Here is a 9,799-nt window from a genome sequence, read left to right as displayed (position 1 = left end):
ATATTGGTAATCCAGTTTACTCCCATTTAACAAAGAATATATATTATTATTATTTTGCTACACATTTTGAAATTAATTGTAAAATTAATCAATATATTGTTCATGTAATTACATAATTAATAACACGTGTTAAGGATGCGATAATATTAAAGAGTGTTTCTTCACATGAAGACAATCAACACCTTCATGTAGATGTCAGATTAACATGGGCAGGTTTGACCTGCGCTGTGCTGGACTTTCTTGAGTGTAAAAAACATCCTGCTACTTTTGTGCAGTATTTGAGTAGCAGGGTCTATCTACAGTCACAGCCTGTGATAATCTGGGTGTTAGAGAAATTAAGGCTGTTTAAACTGCTTAAATGATCAAAGAAGCTACAATCGGACCTCTTCTGCATTCATACTCGCAAAAGAGAGTTAAACAAATTAAAATAGGCTTCAAGTTCCCAATTAAGAGATGTTTTGGAACTTCTCTTTCTCTTAAGGATCTCTTATGTGAGTTCAGCGCAGGTTCAGTCATAATGCGACCTGCTAGAATTCATGGTTAGAGGTAGTAGGGAATTGAACTATTTGAGTGTGAGAGTCAGTGTGTGTATATGTATGTGTGTATGTGTGTGTGTGTGTGTGAGAGAGAGAGAGAGAGAGAGAGAGAGTGAGAGAAAGAGAAAAATAGTTAAAGCCAGTTTTACGCCTTGCCCTTAAACCTGCTTTTCTCTGTAATTAAACAGAGTTGGAGGTGTACGGATATCTAAGCTGGCAGAAAGGACTGCAGTCTGCAGTGGAAGAGAAAGAAAATGAACAGCGTGCCTCCCACTTCATTAACCCTACACAAATATCAGCTAGTTTTGATAGTTTTTCATCTATTGCTCTCTTGTTATGATAAATGTAATAATATTTCTACTCTACACTTCAAGAAAATCTAATAAAATATAACAAAATATGGAAGAACTAAAAAAACATGCTGGAAACAGAGAGTTCCCAGAAGAACCTGTACATTCGTAAAGTACTTCTACATCAAGTGATGCTTTTTTTATTCATTTTTAAAAGATATTTCATATTAAAATGGTCCCTTTTTTATAAATATATCGTCCCAAAGGTGGCTCTCTATTTGCATTGCTCAAAGAACCATTACATTACTTTATTTTTTAGTGTAATATGTTGTAGATACTTGCTCATCTTGTCTTTCTTCTAAAATCAAGGGTACCTATAGGCAGCGTGCCCCCCTTATGAGCCTCTACCCCTCTGGGAAGGCTTTGCACAACATTGCTGTGACGATCTGATTGCATACAAAAAGATAAGTGAGGTCAAGTACTGAGGCTGGATGATTAGTTGTATTTTTAATGTATTTTTTGGCTGCGTTTTCGCTAAGTTAGAGTGAGCTGCCATGTCTGTTTGTTGTTTATTTTAGTGGCTATAAAAAGTATTCACCCCCTTGAATGTTTTGGAATGTTTCTCTTTTATTGTTTTTATAAATAGAATCATGATCAAAAACCTGGCCTTGGTTTTACCAGAGTTCAAGTTTTCAAGAAATTGTTTTTAAGAAATAACTTTGGTTGTGAGAAAGTCTACACCAAACTCCCCCTCTCTATTATTACACACCCTATAAAAACACTCCTCTTCCCACCACCCCAAAAATGAAAAAGCAGAGGTCAGGGAATGGATGCAAAACAATGTCCAAGTCTCTGAACATCCCCTGGAGTTCAGTTTAGTCCGTCATTAAGAAATGGAAGTAATATGGCACATGAGCAAATATGCCTAGAGCAGGACGTCCTAACACACTGAGTGACCATGCCAGAAGGAGACTAGCGAGGGAGGCCACAAAGACATCCATGACCATCTAAAGAAGTTAAAAGATTCAGCCAGTTGAGATGGGAGAGACTCAAATGAGAACATATGAGAACTGTTGCCCAGGTGCTTCACCAGTCTTAATGAGAGAGCGAGTGCGGTTCACCCAAAGGCATGTGGGAAACTCCAAGAACAACTGGAAGAAGGTTCTTTGGTCTGATGATCTAGACTAGACTAGGTCATCAGACTAGACACTTTACATCACCACAAACACACCATCCCCACCGTGAAGTGTGGTGGTGGCAGCATCATGCTGTGGGGGTGCTCTGGAAAGCTCGTTTAGGTAGAGGGTAAAATGAATGCAGCAAAATATAAGGAAACCTTTGAGGACAATAGGAACTGAAGTTACCTTGATTAATTACATAGATCTTAAACTCAAACAAAATAAGACCAAAAAAGATTTATTTATTTATTGAATACATTTTTGGTATTGCAATATCAAAAACACATGCTGGAAATTTAGAGAAAATACTGATGAAATCTGTAAACGCACGAGAAACTGGGACATTTTAACACGTAACTTTTAAAGAAGAAAGTCAGATTGTTGAACTTTTGCGTAGCTGGACACGCCCACGCACGGCCACAGCAGACATGGCATTAAAAGCGACTCTGTCCTCGCACACACTGCCCTGGAGTCACATTGGAGACGGCATTCGCGCGGCTAGGTGACAAAACGTCCAGACGCTATTCAGCAGAAGTGGCAGCGTGGGATGTAATTTGACCTCAGCATGCTGTCCCATCATTTACATCTCTCTCAACAGGCCAGTGTACCGCCAGGGTCAGCCAAACCCACACTAGGGAGAAATGCCTGCTTACACTGCCCTTTCGAATTAACGAGGGTGGGACACACACACACATACACATACACACACTTGGTAAAGCCCATGTACACTTTGGTATCCCCTCTATCATGCAAGGGCATGTTAGCAATGGAGTGAACATAAAGGTGAGTGCACTTTAAATGAATAGCAGCTTCCTGAATGACCTTACTCTTCCAAAGGGAAGGTCGTACGGGCTGGGTTTGATAACATATATGCCATCTGATAATAATGTAATGATATATGTGTAAAATGTGTGTATATAGATATAAATACTGCATATTTCTGATCATAATGTATTGTCACTGTCTTCGCATAACCTTGTAGCCCATTCCTCGCACTTTACATTGAGTGTATAAATGATAAATGGCCTAATAGTGGCCAACAGCGGTAGATATATTAACATGCATCAAAGACACCCCCCTCCATCAGTGAACATCCGGGGTATGAACATCGAGAGTGTGGACTCTTATAAATACCTGGGTGTTCATCTGAACAACAAACTGGACTGGTCAGTCAACACTGCTGCTCTCTATAAGAAAGGCCAGAGCAGACTCTACCTGCTGAGGAGATTGAGGTCCTTTGGAGTGCAGGGAGCACTTCTGAGGACGTTCTTCGACACAGTGGTGGCATCTGCCATCTTTTATGGAGTGGTCTGCTGGGGCAGTAGCATCTCGATGGCAGATAAGAAGAGACTGAACAAACTCATAAAGAGGGCCGGCTCTGTCCTGGGGTGCTTCTTAGACCCAGTGCAGGTGGTGGGAGACAGGAGGATGACAACCAAGCTGGCATCCATGCTGGAGAACAGCTCCCACCCCATGCATGAGACTCTGGCAGCACTGGGCAGCTCCTTTAGCGACAGACTGCTTCACCCCAAGTGTGTGAAGGAGCGGTATCGCAGGTCCTTCCTTCCTGCTGCCGTCAGACTGCACAACCAACACTGCTCCCAACGGACCACATACACACACACTTAACTACACACACACGTTCATGTTCAGGGAATACTATGTGCAATATCCCATCCCCATGTGCAATTAAGAGTCTTTTACTGTAAATAATATTGTTTATTGCTTTTTTAATTCTTATTTATATTGTGTATATAGTGTAAATTATTTATCCAAATTTTTTGTAACTGAGTGTCCTGCTATCCCTTTCTGCTGCTACACTGTGAATTTCCCCACTGCGGGACTAATAAAGGATTATCTTATCTTATCTTATCTTATCTTAGTTAAGAAGGCAAACGGTACCTCGTACATACAAGGTTTTATTATGAAGATATGTATGCACTGTAGGCAAAAGTCTGGGCACCCCTGGCCAAATGATATACGAATACTATCCATTTTATTATTGTTACTTTGTCTCACAATAATTTGCAGTTCCTTAATTTAGCAGCAGCCTAGTTGGCAGATATCACAGCTTGGAAACGTGTTTGGAAGCAGCTAGGAGCCCTAGTCTTGTTTTAGAAATGTTCACCCGCTCCTTGCAGAGCACTTCTACACTATATATGTCCGAATGTTTGTGGACACCCCTAATAATGAATGCATTCAGCTACTTTAAGTGGCACCCGTTGCTGACACAGATGTACAAATGCATACAGTCAGCTTGCCTATATAAGGTTAGGATTAGGTCCAGGATGAAGGTTAGGATTAGGTTTTGGGCTGAGGTTAGGATTAAGGTAACAGTTAGGATTAGGGCCAGGATGAAGGTTAGGATTAGGTTTTGGGCTGAGGTTAGGATTAAGGTAACAGTTAGGATTAGGGCCAGGATGAAGGTTAGGATTAGGTTTTGAAAGGTTATGATTAAGGTTAATGTTGGGATTAGGTTTTGGATTGAGATGAAGGTTAGTATTAAAGCCAGGATGAAGGTTAGGATTAGGGCCAAAATAAATTTTAGGATTATGTTTTGGGTGGAGGTTAAGGTTAAGATTAGGGCCAAAATAAATTTTAGGATTAGGTTTTGTAAGGATAAGGTTAAGGTTAAAGTTAGGGTTAGGATTTGTGTTGAGGTTACAATTGGGATTAGGGACAGGATGATGGTTAGAATTAGGTTTTGGGTTAAGGTTAAGGTTAATATTAGGACTAGGATGATGGTTAGGATTAGGTGTTGGGTTAAGGTTAAGGTCAGGAGTAGGTATTGGGTTAAGGTTAGGATTTGGGCCAATATGATGGTTATGATTAGGTTTGGGGGTGGAGGTTAAGTTTAGGATTAGGTATTGGGTTAAGGTTAACAATAGGATTTGGACCAATATAAAGGTTAAGATTAGGATTAGGGCCAAGATGATGATTAGGATTAGGTTTTGTAAGAATAAGGTTAAGGTTAAGGTTAGGGTTAGGATTAGGATTTGTGTTGAGGTTAAAGTTGGGAATTGGGACAGGATGATGGTTAGGATTAGGTTTTGGGTGAAGGTTAAGGTTAAGATTAGGACTAGGATGATGGTTAGTTTTAGGTGTTGGATTAAGGTTAAGGTCAGGATTAAGTATTGGGTTAAGGTTAAGGTTAGGATTTGGGCCAATATGATGGTTATGATTAGGTTTTGGGTGAAGGTTAAGGTTAAGATTAGGACCAGGATGATGGTTAGGATTAGGTGTTGGGTTAAGGTTAAGGTCAGGATTAAGTATTGGGTTAAGGTTAAGGTTAGGATTTGGGCCAATATGATGGTTATGATTAGGTTTTGGGTGAAGGTTAAGGTTAAGATTAGGACCAGGATGATGGTTGGGACTAGGTTAAGGTTAAGGTCAGGATTAGGTATTGGGTTAAGGTTAAGGTTAGGATTTGGGCCAATATGATGGTTATGATTAGGTTTTGGGTGAAGGTTAAGGTTAAGATTAGGACCAGGATGATGGTTGGGACTGGGTTAAGGTTAAGGTCAGGATTAGGTATTGGGTTAAGGTTAAGGTTAGGATTTGGGCCAATATGATGGTTGTGATTAGGTTTAGGGGTGAAGGTCAAGGTTATGATTAGGTATTGGGTTACGGTTCACATTAGGATTTGGGCCAATATAAAGGTTAGGATTAGGTTATGGGTAGAGGTTAAGATTAGGACTAGGGCCAGGGTGAAGACTATGATTAGGTGGAGGTTAAGGATAACATTAGTATTAGGGTCAGGATGATGTTTTTTATCAGTTGAATGAGATTTTATCCCCCATCATTTTGTGAAACTCATTCCAACCTCACGACAGTAGCTGTTTATCTGAGAGTTCAGATAGGACAGTTGCATGTTCTTTGTGTTTGAGTAATTTGAATAACAAAGTAATGCAGAATCATAATTATGAGTTACGGACCTCTAACAAAGCACAGCGCTGTCAGGCCATAATATACTATGGGCTGCTTTGGATCATGTGCAGTAATATTAGTGCGGTATTATTAGTGGGAGCAATTTGAGTGCAGCTTTAACTATGTTAAAACATGAGAGCCAGTTCTCAGTCACTGTACTTGCACGCTCGCATTCATTGATCGAGAAAAGTAGCCACAGAGGGAAGCTGAAGGATTAGCCCTTGCTGCAGGCCAACTCCTCCATTATCCAAGATTTTCCCCTGAAATCAATTAAAGGATGCTGGTACAGCACATCCAACCTTACCATAGCAAGATCAGTGTTCGCTAAAGCTTTTACAATCACTCAAAACAGCGTAGGACCTTTAATACTACTACTGCTCAATAAGAAACCCTCAGGGCTTTCTGGGCCTTCAGAGAAGACTTAATGATTTCTGAAAACTAAAAATACATGTCTGTAATTATTTAAATACATGTCTCTATTTTTTAATAGACTTCATGCTTCATGAGTTTAACCTCTGCGAGTGGTGTGTATGTAGTAATGCTGTTATATCCTTGTATTTCATGTATTGATTGGAATACTTGATTTCCTTGTGGAATTGGTTTGAAGACCTTGTGTATGATTAACTACCAATATAATTACAAAACAACTCAAACAATCATGTTTTGATTTACAGTCGGTGGGACCAATATTGTAAGAACAAAAGTGACGTGCTTCTACACGCCTACCCAGCTAATATGCCCATGTGGGGCCTGTATTGTTAGCCCAACTGGGAACCAGAATGTTTTGTCCTTGGCTTCCATGTTGGCCCCACATATGGATGCCCACCAGGTTCAGTGATGGGACCAGGTGGGGTTAAATATGAGCATCATCTGGTTTGCAGACTGCATACGGGCCTAGATGGGACCCATGTTAGATTAGGTGAGCTGTCATGATGGGGCCCATTTGGGAAGCCCAACTGGGTCCTAGTAAAAAGGCACATACAAACCCACTCAGAAACTGGAAACCACTAAGCCCACCACCATGTTGGCTGGGTAACTATCCCTTTAAGTCTGAATGATCACATAAAGAAAATGTTAATTCTTTAAAACTGGAGTGTTTATTTGATCTTCTGGCCAATTATTTAAAACAAAATAAATAAAGTATACTTTTGTTGCCTTTCATAAAATTTTTAACTTGGAAATTTGCATATTTGTCTGGTACATGCAGTGGATGCCTGGATACTACACCAATTTATTAATTTCTTTTTATATTTTATTGAACATATTTTTTAATTATAATTGGTACATACTTGGTACTTTGGTACATACTGCAACATCAAGTAAATGAATCAGGTGTCTTTACACTCACACATCACAATGATTTTGAAGTTGTTATTTAAGGGTAGAAATACTACAAAGGTAGAAATGCTAAGCCTGCAGTGCCAGATCCAACAGAGCGATGTGGGACATGTAGAGACAGGCAATGATAAATAATGGTGCTGATCCATTTAGTGCTTTGAAAACAATAACAGTACTTTAAAATCTGTCCCAAACGAGACCTTTCATAGAGGCTAAAGTACTGACCCCAGTTCTCCGTCTTTGGATTAACAGAGTGATTGAGTGAGTGGTCCAATGGGATGAATAACATGCATCCATTACAACTCGATGAGGAGGCCAAAGCGACACAGCCTCTCTTGGCTTTTTAATGCACTCTTTATAGTTAGACTTATTCCGCCGGGTCTGAACCCTGTAATTAATATTTGGACGATTACTTCAGAAAAATAATAACCCAAGATCCATCGTCGCTGTCGGATCCAGGCCCCTAACGGTGCACGCAGAATTTTAATTAAGGAGGCAATAAAGTTAGCACTAGTACTTATTCCTTACTGCGGAGGCTGTAGAGCACAGTCGGGCCTTTTGCCAGCTATGAAAGATGGTGAGAAATAATTGAGGTATCTATGCTCCGCCCCCAAAGGCGTGGAAAGCAGTACTGTGTTGTTGCTTTTACAAAATGCTAATTTTGGAGGAAAAAAACTCTAAACCATTATACTAATGCTTACAGTGACATTTTACACACAGAAACATTGTATTTGGTATTTTAATAAAACAATAGTTAGGTGTCACAGTTCCTCTTTTATTTAATGATTCTTTTGTAATGTTAACTACAGTTTGTTCAGAGGCCTGGTCGTGGGCATGGGTTAAGTAATTGGTATAGATTTCTGACTTCTGTGATTTTATATACAATTCTATATTCTACATAAATCCTGTGTGTCCAAATGTTTGTGGACACCCCTTTTAATGAGTGCATTCAGCTACTCTAAGCTACTAAGCTACTCTAAGTCATCCAGTGCTGACACACACACAGACATACACACGTACACGGCTTGTCTAGTTTCTGTAGAAAAGTACTGTGCCAATAGAATAGGACTCTTTGGAGCCGATAAACACCATGCCCTAATGCCAGGTGTGGGCTACAGGGGTAGAAAGCCACCCAGCATTGAGCTGTGGAGCCGTGGAAGAACTGTGTTCTCTGGAATGATGGTTGGTACTTCAGAATTGGCAGTCCAACATCTAACATCCTGACTTCAGTAACGCTCTTGTCATTGAATGCAATCAAATTCTCACAGCTATGCTCCTCCAAAATCTAGTAGAAAGTCTTTCTTCCCTGGACAGTAGAGACAGTTACTCCAACAAAATCAGGATCAGCCTGGGTTTAAAAAAACCCCAAATGTATTTAATAAAAATACAATATATATTTTGTGTGTATATATATTTATGACATAATATGAACTGAATTCCAGTGAAAGTTAAGAAGGTTTTTCTTTCTTTCTACAGCAATATATATATACACACACACACAGATATATACAGATTTAGTATACGCACATCATTAACTCTCTGTCCTGTTCTGTTTCCATAATGGTGCAGCAGGTGAAAGGTAGTCAGGTGCTACATACATATCTCACATTATCATAGCACTATTAATGGTGCAATAGGCCCCAACGGCACTCGGCAAGATGACAGCTGCTGCAAGACTAAACCCTCACCTACACACCCTGCCTGTGGCTCGTATATGTGACTCACATTGCCATGTCACATATCAGCAAAATATACATGAGCAATGAATTTAATGGCGAGAGCTAATAATGAAGTGAAAACAGGGCAGAGGTATTCTCATCCTGCCTGGAAAAGAAATTATCACCTTCAGCTGTCTGCTGTTTCACTGATTCTCATTCTTCCTCTCTCAGCCTCACATACAGGTTGTTAGCGGAGAGGTTGTTAGCGGTGGGGTCATTAGCGAGGGCTATCTGTTCCATGGCTATGGACTCTCTGAGACACGGCAGCTCTTTTGGAACACAATGCTCGACAGCACACAATTAAAGAAGAGTCGCAGCGGAGGCCGCTTCTCTTCGCCTCAGCTCCGGGCACCATGCCTCACCAGATGTGCTTTTAATGATTCTGATCATCGACACATATCTGGGTGAAATCCTTTCATGTGAGCGCATATGGAGCTGCAGCGAGCAACAGTGTGACCTCAAGGAGACTGACATTTGTTTATCAAAACAGAACCCCAGTTTTCTGATGCAAACAGCATACGGTAATGGCATTTGAGGGAAAACGTGAGACTGCTGTCCCTGTATTCACTGTAAGAATGCGCTAATGAAAAATATTGGTTGAATTACCGGTCAAAAGAATGAGCCTGCTTTCTTGCTATCTTGTCGCTGTCCGATGGAAAACATGTATCTCCCAAATGGTGTTTTTAGAGGAGAAAAAATGGAGGCAATAATGGACGTTACTGTAAAATAAGAGTTTATTTAGAGCATTTCTATTGGTCCAAGCATCCAGAATTATTTACACAGTGCACAGCAACAGGGTTCAAGCGATGGAG

This window comes from Salminus brasiliensis, chromosome 21 (genome assembly GCF_030463535.1).
Source record: "Salminus brasiliensis chromosome 21, fSalBra1.hap2, whole genome shotgun sequence".
Classification (NCBI taxonomy): domain Eukaryota; kingdom Metazoa; phylum Chordata; class Actinopteri; order Characiformes; family Bryconidae; genus Salminus; species Salminus brasiliensis.
The sequence above is the reverse complement of the archived record's forward strand: the minus strand, read 5'-3'. Positions refer to the sequence as shown.